Source organism: Silene latifolia, chromosome 3 (genome assembly GCF_048544455.1).
Source record: "Silene latifolia isolate original U9 population chromosome 3, ASM4854445v1, whole genome shotgun sequence".
Taxonomy (NCBI): domain Eukaryota; kingdom Viridiplantae; phylum Streptophyta; class Magnoliopsida; order Caryophyllales; family Caryophyllaceae; genus Silene; species Silene latifolia.
In genome coordinates this window covers 70358889-70370077 of record NC_133528.1, presented here as the reverse complement: position 1 = coordinate 70370077, position 11189 = coordinate 70358889, and the positions used below count along the sequence as shown (strand labels likewise).

At 40.6% G+C, this 11189-nt stretch overlaps 1 non-coding gene across 1 annotated transcript; it reads left to right on the top strand.

The window, feature by feature from the left end:
* Positions 1–2025: 2025 nt before the first annotated feature.
* Positions 2026–2132, top strand: LOC141650577 (small nucleolar RNA R71). Its single transcript, XR_012546602.1, has one exon. It is a non-coding gene; the product is annotated as a small nucleolar RNA R71 (small nucleolar RNA).
* The last annotated feature ends 9057 nt before the right edge of the window (positions 2133–11189 follow it).

Genomic DNA, 11189 nt, shown 5'->3' with positions numbered 1-11189 from the left:
AGAGGTCCTCAATAGACCGTGGCCCTTGTTGTTGATCATGATCGATGGCATGCCCAATGTAGGGATTAAAGATCCCTTCAAATTCGTCGTCCCAAAGACCACAAACTTCATTGAGTTGATCATTGAAAATCTCTTGCTTAGATGGAGACAACTCTCCCAATTTCTTCTCTTGGCCAATGAGGCCATCTTCTTCTTCCTTGGTTGATTTTGATGAGCTTTGCAAGCTCTCCTTGTCAAAATTCACTTTTGAATGGAGCATCTTCAACTTTCTTCCTCCATTGGAGTTCCGATTTCTTCTTCTCATCTTTCCGGCTATAATGATCAATCATGAAACATGGCTCATGCAAACGAGGAGCTCTCATGGTCTTGTCAAGATTAAAAGTTATGCTTTCATCTCCCACTTCTAGAGTGAGCTCTCCATGTTTCACATCAATCACCGCACCCGCGGTGTGTAGGAAAGGTCTTCCTAAGATGATTGGAATGTTGGAATCTTCCTCCATATCAACTATGACAAAGTCCACCGGGATGAAAAACTTCCCAATTCGCACGGGGACATCTTCCCATATCCCTAGCGGTGTCTTCGTTGATCTATCGGCCATTTGAAGAGTGATATTGGTACATTTAAGCTCTCCCATTCCCAACCTTTTACTTACCGAGTACGGCATGACACTCACACTAGCCCCTAGATCACATAAGGCTTTGTTGATCGTTGTGTCGCCAATGGTACACGGTATTGAGAAGCTTCCCGGATCCTTTAACTTTGGAGGTGAACTCCCTTGAAGTATTGCACTACTCACCTTAGTGAAGGCGATAGTCTCAAGTTTCCGGATTGACTTCTTCTTTGTGAGGATATCTTTCATGTACTTTGCATAGGCCGGAACGTGATTGATTAATTCCGTGAAAGGAATTGAGACTTCTAAGTTCTTCACAATCTCCATGAACTTCCCAAGTTGATCATCAAATTTAGGCTTGGCTTGACGACTTGGAAAAGGAAGTCTAATCACAATGGGCTCCTTTTCTTTGGCTTTGTCTTCATTTTTCTTTGAGCTTTCTTCTTTTGATGATTCCCCTTCTTGCACCACAACTTCATTCTCACTAGCTCTCACAACTTCATCCTCAACTTGCTCCTTCGGTGCTTCATACCTTGTACCACTTCTCAAGTGAATGGCACTAACCGTTTCATGTCTAGGGGGGTTACTTTGAGGTGGTAATTGCCCCTTTTGTCTTTGTGAGCTAGAAGATGCTAGTTGAGTTAATTGTGTTTCCAACATCTTGGTGTGAGCTAGAATGTTGTTGATGGTGGTGTCTTTTGCTTGGCTATCTTTTTGCATTTGGGTGAAAAATTCTTGTTGATTCTTTTGCATTTGGAGGACCGCTTTTTGGACATCAAAACTTTGGTCATTGTGGTGATTGTATGGGTTTTGATTTTGGTAACCTTGGTTTTGATTGAAAAAGGGTCTTTGATTTTGATTTCTCATGGGTGGTGGGGTGTATGTTGTTTGAGGGTTTTGAACATTTTGGCTTTTGTATGAGAGATTTGGATGGAACTTGGTGTTTTCATTGTAAAAATTTGAATAAGGGGTACCACTTTTGTAAGCTTGGAAAGCATTGACTTGCTCGGTTGTTCCCCTACATTCGCTTGAGTCATGACCCAAGGTTCCACAATTCTCACATATCCCGCTTGGGATTGATGAGGATGCCGTCATGGCATTAACATGATGCTTTGTTGATTTTGAGTTTTCCTCAAGTCTAGCCATAGCTTGTTCAAACTTCAAGTTGATTGTGTCAATGTGAGCACTAAGTTGAGCACCCAATTGAGTAACGGTGTCCACTTCATACTTTCCTCCTCTAGTAGCCTTGCGAGGCCTACTATATTGCGAATTATGGACCGCCATTTCCTCAATCTTGTTCCATGTTTGATTGTCATCAACTTCGGTGAACATTCCATTTGATCCCATATTGAGAATGTTCCTAGAATCTTCATATAAACCATTCCAAAATTGTTGCACTAAAAACCATTCGCTAAGTCCATGGTGAGGACATGAGCGACAAATACCTTTGAACCGCTCCCAAGCTTCATACAAAGATTCTTCATCCCTTTGCTTAAAACCCGTAATTTGAGCTCTTAGCATATTGGTCTTTTCCGCTGGGTAGAATTTTTTGTAGAAAGCTAGAGCTAGCTTCTTCCAAGAATCTATTCCAAGGGTGGCCTTATCAAGGCCCTTCAACCATTGCTTTGCGGTGCCGATTAACGAAAAAGGAAATAAGACCCATCTTATTTGGTCTTGAGTCACGCCCGTTTGAGAGATAGCTTCACAATAATCACAAAATGTTTCCATATGAGAATGAGGGTCCTCACTAGGCATTCCCCCGAATTGGCTCCTCTCAACTAGTTGGATGAAGGCGGACTTGGCAATAAAGTTTCCGGTAAGATGTTGTGGGGTAGGAGTACCATTTGGTAGATCCTCCTCGGTGGGTATAGAGTGTGACGAGAATTTAGGCATTGTAGGTGGATTTTGTGTGGTATTGTTTAATGGGTTCTCTTCTCCTTCTATTGCGAAAGGATTGACAAACTCACTAGTGGGTTGAACAACTTCACCAACACCTCCCAAATTCCTCCTAACAAGTCTCCTATTATTCGTCAAGGTTCTTTCGATTTCACGGTCAAAAGGTAACAAATCTCTTTGTAACCTTCTAGACATGCAAAATATCAAACAACTCAAAAACAATTAGAACAAACCTTGAGGAGTTTTACTTCCCCAAGGTGAAGAAAGACACAACTAAAAACAATAAAAGAAATCTTAAATCAATTAAACACCGTCCCCGAACAGCGCCATTTTTGATCGGAGCCATTTCGTGTTCACAATTAAGCATATGTGGTCGTTGGTCAATGGTCGATACAAAACACAATTTATACTTCACAAACAACTCTACAATTAGTAAAGAGGCAAGTAAAGGTCGGATCCCAAGGGACGGGTATTGAAATGAAGATTCTATTGTAACTAGTGGTGTCTAGGGGTGTCACAAATTGGGTTGATGTAGAAGGTTACTAAACTAAGATAGCAATGGAAATAAACTAACAAGGTAAATGAAATAAGGGTGTAAACAATTGATTAAAAGCACTAGGGTGTCATGGGTTCATAGGGGAATCATGGGATATGATCATACAAACATGTTCTCAAATTATAAGCAAGCAATTATTGTTGTGATGGATTGAGTTGGGTTATATCTTACAATCCTAGGAAAGTTTGGGTCCCGGAGCCGAATCTCTTGGATTGTACAACACCTACAAGTCGACTTAATCTTCCCTACTTAACACATGCATGGTCTAACAAGACTCGAGTTGGGTTATGTCTTACAAGTCAAGTTGAAAGGATAGAAGATGATAGTAAATGCAAGGATTCATAGGCTTAGCATTTCATCAAATATAACATGTGCATGTATTAAGATCAAAACAAGCAAGCAAATAAGATATGAAAGCATATTAATTTAAGCATGAATCTTTCCCCATGTTGGTTTCCCTAATCACCCATTAAACCCTAGCTAAGAGACTACTCACTCATTATCATATTGATCATGCTAGAGAGGTTGTCAATCATACTAACATAATGAAACATGATGAATAAATGAAAGTAATTAGCAATAATTAAAAAGGGATTAAGAGATTATACCTACTAATGATTCCAATAATAAAGCAAGAATAATAGAAGTACTTGAATCCTAGATTGAGAGGTTGTCAATCTCCCAATAATAACCCAAATAATCTTCAATTACCCAAAATAAAGTAAGAACAAGAGAGAGATTAAAGAACTAAAACTTGGATTAAAACTTGATTAATATTTGATTACAATATTGAAGAGAGATTTGATTGATATTAACTACTCTAATTATTGATAAGAAGAACATGCTCCTCTAATTAGACTAATGGGGTATTTATAGTGAAAATTAGGGAGGATGCATTAGGGTTAACTAAGGGCTAAACTAGTAATTACACTTTTTAAGTTGAGCAAGGAGCCTCCGGGATTATCCGAGAGAAGGGCTTCTCTTATCGATGCTTGAGGAATGAAAACGTGCTGTGCTGCGATCCGTGCGGATGGGAGTCGGGACGGCCGGATCTGGGTTGAGGGATCCGAGCGGATTCTTGGGCAAGACGCTCGGACTGGCGAGGGGGAATCCGAGCGGATTCCTTTGCGGGACGCTCGGATTGGGACGGACGGACGGATTCTCTACAATCCGTTCGGATTGTAGTTCAGCAACTTTCCTTCTTCTTTTTCTTCCCTTTTCTTCATGAATTCCTTGAGGATTTCCTTGGGGACTCAAGGATCCTTTTCTCAACAATGCTCTTCTACTATGCTATGTACAAAGGCCTTCTAGTCTTGTCTCTCCTTGATGCTTGGTCATTGAATATGATCAATTTAGCCTTGTTTTGCCATGAAAATGCAAGATTCTTACTCCTTTCCTACCAAGGGATCAAAATCTCAAAGAATATGCAAAACAAAGAACTAAAGATAAGAAATGACCCAAATAGGCACTAAAAAGCATAGAAACAATGGTAATTCGGGGGCTAAATATGCGCCAATTATGGTCGCATCATGTATCGAATTCATAATCAACTAGTACAACTCAGGAACACGTTTAATTCCCATGGAAATAACGTGCCCTTCATGCTTATCATATGACAATGGTTTAGTGAGAGGGTCCACGATGTTGTCATCCGAAGCAATCTTGTCAATCACTATCTCCTCTTGCTCCACGTAATCACGGATCAGGTGAGCCTTCCGATGTACATGTCTAGACTTGTTGCTAAACTTAGGCTCTCTAGCCTGGAAGATGGCACCTTTATTGTCACAATAGATAGTGATTGGGTCATTCGAACTAGGAACTACGGATAGTCCTTGTAAGAATTGACGCATCCATATAGCTTCCTTTGCTGCTTCCGAAGCGGCATAGTACTCGGATTCAGTAGTAGAATCTACTGCAACATCCTGTTTGGAACTCTTCCAGCTGATCGCAGCACCATTAAGAGTAAAGACGAACCCGGACTGAGATTTTGAATCATCTCGATCCGTTTGGAAGTGATGCCTGTCGTTGTATGCACCAAAAATAATATTTATAGTCCAAACTACTACTATAGCTAGTGGCAGTCAGGGTCGAACCACAAGGAGGCGATGCAATTATTAGTTGTCTAATTCTAGCCTAAGGTAACAATTGTGAGGGGGGGTTTGATTTGAGTTGGTCTATACTAAAGGCAATAAAAGAAAAGTAAACTAAACTAGTAGATGAAATCAAGAATTAAAAGGGTGCTAAGATGGTCGGTTCACTATAGTTTCGGCGGCAGTAACTAGGTAGGTCTAAAACAAACACGTGAGACGGGAAAATAAGAAGTCCTCTCGGTCCTTTCTTAACAAGTAGAATCTTTCGATCTCGCTACAGGTCCTTAATATCACTAAAACTAACTTTCGTCCTGAAAAGTGATTTAAAAGGCTAAATTAACTCATCTTTCGATCTCATTAATCTAGTCGTCTTAATTAGGTAGGCTATCTCCCTTCCCTATCTTTCGATCTTTATTGGGTCGGTCAATTACTAAACATTCAACTAGTCGTGTGCACTTGATTCGTCAAATATAGCAATTATATTAATTAAAACGAAGGAAATCTCACGTGGCCAGTCGATCGACCAGGAAACCCAGTCGATCGACCATGGCGCGATTTCCGGTCTCCCTATTCTAATGCCGCCTATACTACAGATTCCCTACATCCTAGCACAAGGTATTTAGCTACTCATACTAGAAATAATGACAGCAATAAGATTATCAAATAAAGCAAACGAATTCATATTTAAATTAACTGAACAAATGATTAACATAAAACGATGATTTGGCTTCGGGAGATCTAACCTTGCAATCCTAAATTGTCAGCGAATTAAAGCAATGAAACTGAATATAAGAACAGAAGAGTACCGTGAGGGAAATCGCAGAGGAAAGATCAAAACCGATTGCAAAAAGAACTTTATTAATGAAAGAATAAACTAAACTAATGATTATTGAATTGTATGTAAAGAACTAGATGATGAAAACTGGATCCTTAAAACTGAAACCTAAGCTACGTTATATAGGAATACAACGTAGTTCTTATTTCCCAAAACCTAATTACGATGGGCTTCAAACTTCTCGTTCTTCTAATTTGCGTCAGAGTCACGGTCTGGTCGATCGACCACTGGGACCGGTCGATCGACTAACCCTCGCTATACAGTAGCTTCTGTATGTCGTGCTCTGGTCGATCGACCATGGAGATCAGTCGATCAACTGGAGTAGCTGGTACTTGGCTTCAAAAACCTTGTGCATTAGTCTTTCGGGCCTTGATATGCACACCAAGTTCGTTTCTTGAGTAAATGCTTCACGTCAAATGAAATGCAAGGTACTCGGGGACGGATTTAGCTTGATTTCCGTTGGATTCTTCACATTTCTGCAATAATGTACAAAAACACGAAAGTGGACGAAAATAAGGAGAATAGCAGTATAAACTACATAAATGAGCTCTGAAATGCGTGTAAAATGGAGTGTAAAACATCATATAAAAGACACGCATCAAACTTCCCCAAACCAAACCCTTGCTTGTCCCCAAGCAAGAACTAGACTCGATCCTAAAACCTAGTGGAACGAGTTCAATCTCAGAGCGAAATGCAAACCGAATAGCCTAAACCAATTTAATGCAACAACTAACAATCAATTAGCAATATGAATCATGCAAACAAATTATGAAGTCGTTAAAAACCTGCTGAACTATCAACTATAGAGACTTATAAAATCGGACTCTCACGGGTCGCTCATATCACTCAATAAATACGGGTGAGTATATGTAAAGATAGAAAGAAGTAAATGTAATGACGCTCACCTAACTATGACCTATAAGAACATGCCTGCAATCCAATAAGAAAATAATCTATACAACCGTACATATGCATTCCAACCACACAGATGACCATGACACATGCCGAGTTAAATATGGATATGTGAGGTATGGGTAAGAAGAGGCTAAAATAAATTTGGATAAAAACAGAGTTAAAAGCCAAGCTAGTAACTAAGGGAACCAAATTACAACAACATCCAACTTCTTGCTCAGGATTCCAATCAAAAACGGTGCTAATAGCAAGCACAAATCTCACAATCTCCGATATAATTGTAATTCCCCAAATGATGATAATAAAGCATGGGAATAAAATCACCAACTAATCAAAACTCCAACCATGTGATTTTATTTTCTCTTTTCTCGGGCTTCCGTCGATCGACCAAGATGGGCAGTCGATCGACCGCCCTCTAAAGTAAGCACTCATTTTTTCTTTTTTTTTTTTTCAATTCTATTTTTTTTCTTCTTTCTTTCCTTCCTTTTTCATCTTCCCAACATCATCTCAAAATGAGCTTTAACTACCAAAAACAAAGTAACAATCCCAAGAACAAAAACTACTAGCTTGACAAGGGCAGGCTAAGTGTAGGATGTAGTTATCGGGACAAAAAGGCTATTTCTGGCAGTGTGGAGCTTATGGGCAAAAAGAACAATGAGGTGACCTCTTCCACATGTGTCAACTAACCACGAACCGAACGCATACGGGTATTAAGCAGATTAAATTCATATTTATGCATATTGATGTAACATGTCTCATAAGGAGTAACTACTCACAATCCTAGTTAAACCGGTCACATATGCCACCAGTTATAGGCTCTAAAACTCAGAAAATGATGTAGTTTGCCAAAATTCTAAGTCAAGTTTAAAGTCCAGCAAGATATTAACGAAAACTCGTAGACTATGCATATGATTCTACTAATAACATGTCAATTAAGCAAGGTTTAGGCATAAAACAGCTGAAAATGCAATGTCATCATTGAAATACTACCGTTCCGACTCGACCTAAATCCTAAAATAAACGTAATAATTTTTTGAATTTTTCAAATTTTTCAAATTTTTTTTTTTGAATTTTTGTATATATAAGAGAAAATAAACAACAATGCAAGACAAAAATGTAAACGTGAATGCAAGCAAGTGAAATGCAACGCAAAACCCTTCCCCAAACCAAATCACACAATGTCCCCATTGTGCAAAACCAAGTAATGAAATAAAAGGAAAACGGGAATTTGCTAGAAAATTAATTAAAAAGGACATGAAGTAAGGACTCGGAAACTCACAAGACATTAAGCGCACCAAAAGGAAACCTCCCAAACCAAATGTGAGCTAGAGATTTCAAAGAGCGCAGATGCTACCAATAAGTACCTGAAAAGAAGCAAAAGTACCACGCGTAAATCCGAGAAAACAATTATTGAAACGCAAAATTATGTGTAAAATAAAGAAACGGAAGAAAACAGAAATGAGTCGGAGAATAAAGTGGAGAAAAGACTCCCTAAATTCCGCAAATCGACCAAACACAGCAGGGGAATGATCGAAAACAGTGCAAAGAATAGCAGGCGGTCGATCGACCACATTACCCAGTCGATCGACCAGAGTGAACAGTAACAGAAGCTCCTGGAAGTCGCAGGTCAGTCGATCGACCATAGGAGGCAGTCGATCGACTGGAAAACCTGCTGTAAGTTCTGATTTCTTAGAATTAGCTCAATAAATTGAGCCAACACGATCTATAGACCTTCAAATACACATAATAACGCGCCCAAAATTGCGCAAAACCCAAAGTAACTGTCTAAAGTATTCCAAATCCTAAGCAAACTTATTAAAATGCGAAGTCTCGCGCACACAAAAAACAATAAAAAGAAAGTTTAACGAAAGCAATAAAATGTTTGTAAAGTCTTAATCAACTAATAGTCGATCAAGAATGGCCACGGAATGGCCCACTTTCTCGGCTTCTGGCTACAAGAAGTAGCCTCTACAGTGCTCATCTCCTCAGCTGCACTCCTATCAACTTTAACATCCGCAGAACTCAACGGATCAACAACTTTAACATCTCCCCAATCAATGACTTCGTCTGGCTCATCAAAGTCCAAGTCGGACTCCGTCACTTTGACTGGCTCCTCATCAGGCTCCTCATCTGTGCCATAGCTAAGACATCCTAAACGGCCTCTTTGAATGATTGGCTCCTTCACAGCTGGAGCAACATACGGCTCTTCCTTCCCCAAACCAGCTCCTGCAACATCCAAAACAGAAAAATCTTCCTCCAATTTGCTCCCAATATGGGGCAGAGGTGTTATAGCAGAAACAGGCATAGAGGTGGGCATATCAGGAAGCACAAAATAGGATTTCTTTTCAGAAACCGTATTACAAGTGACTGGCCACATAGGGTCTTTCTTCTTAGCTGTCTGGGCAAAGACAATGGAGTGTTTCCCGACCTTAAAAGTCAATGTCCCTGAGCCAACATCTATAACTGCACCAGCAGTGTGCAGAAATGGTCTATCTAATATGATAGGAATGTGGGCATCCTCGGGCACATCTAGTACAACGAAGTCAACAGGGAAAAAGAACTTTCCTATTTGCACGGGAATGTCCTCTAAGACTCCTATAGGCTGGACCGCAGATCGATCAGCCATCTGTATTGTCATGTTGGTAACTGCAATCCTAGTCAATTTCAACTTCCTAGCAAGACTCAAAGGCATTACACTAATACTGGCTCCTAGGTCACATAAGGCCTTTTCAATAGAAAAGGTGTCAATACTACATGGGACTGAAAAGCTACCTGGGTCTTCTAGCTTATGAGGTGCAGTATGGGTCAAATAAGAACATGACTCCTCAGTTAGTGCGACAGATTGCACAGTCTCAAGTGACTTCTTTTTAGACAAAAGTTGCTTCATAAATTTCATGTAAGCAGGCACTTGATTAACTAATTCAAGAAAAGGAACTTGCACGTTTAAGCTACGTATAACATTTTCAAATTTGTTAAATGATACCTGTTCCTTCGTCGGCACCAATCTCTCTGGATAAGGGGCTGAAAGAAGTAACTTAGCCCTCTCCTCTAGGTCTCTCATGCCGGCATCGATGGATTTAGGCTGAAAATCCTCTACCTTCTCCTTGTTGTAGCTTGACCCCTCTTCAAACCGTCTCAAAAATGAACCATTAATCATCATCGGGTCATACTTTGGAACCGGGGCTGACCCATCAGCATTTGGGTCTTGCCTCAATATTTTCGGAGTAGTCGTACCCCGAAATAAGTGGTCCCTCAAGTTATTTGGCATTGGAGGACGAAAAGACTCACCATCAGCAGCGTAGTCAGTCGATCGACCATGTATGTCAGCCGATCGACTGACTTTTACAGGAACAGTAGCTGTGTCACATCGCGGACTGGTCGATTGACTGGGTATGTCAGTCGATCGACTGACATACCTGTTGATCGTCTTTTTCTTGCTATTATTCGTCACTGCCTTCTTCTTGCTTGGTTCCGCCTCATCTTTTCCAGCAGCTTCCTCGACCATAGCGGGCCCATCAAGGGTAGACCCACTCCTCAAAGTAATAGCATTAAGGGTCTCCTTTTGATCCGTCTGCGACGGTAAATGTCCCGGAGCTCGAGTTGCACTCTTGCTAGCTAATTGAGCGATTTGGCTCTCCAACATTTTCATCCCGGCCTCTCTAGCTTGAGACTCTTTCAGCAACAAATTTTTCAAATCGGCAAAATTGGAGCCTTGGGACTACTGCTGCTGTGGCGGGACATACGGAAGCTTTTGATACGGCTGCTGCTGCTTATGAGGGGGCACATAATTCTGCTGCTGCTGCTGCTGCTGTGGAGGTGGAGTCAGATTTAGGACATTTTGGCTACTCCACCTCAAATTCGGATGGACATTCGGCTCAAAATAAGTGTTTGTCTGCCTATAATGTTGAAAGGCAGCACAAGACTCATAGGGAATGTTGCAGTTATCTGAAACATGTCCTTCTCCTCCACATCTCTTGCAGACAAAGAGACCGTCTGAAACAGCATTCACATGATAGATCCCTCCTTTCGAAGCTCCTCCCAACTCGTACTTATCAAATCTCGCCGTAAGAGCCTCTAATGCAGCTACAGAAGGGGATTCAGCACTTCTCGTTTGATTTCCCCTGGAATTTCCATACTCAGCTCTATGGGTGGCCAAATCATCAATAATTTTCCACCCCTTAGTTTCTCCAACATTCTCCTGGAACCTCCCATTAGCTGCCGCATCCAGGATAGCCCTCTGATCGTCACAAAGCCCATTATAAAACTGATTGCATAGGCTCCATTTCTCG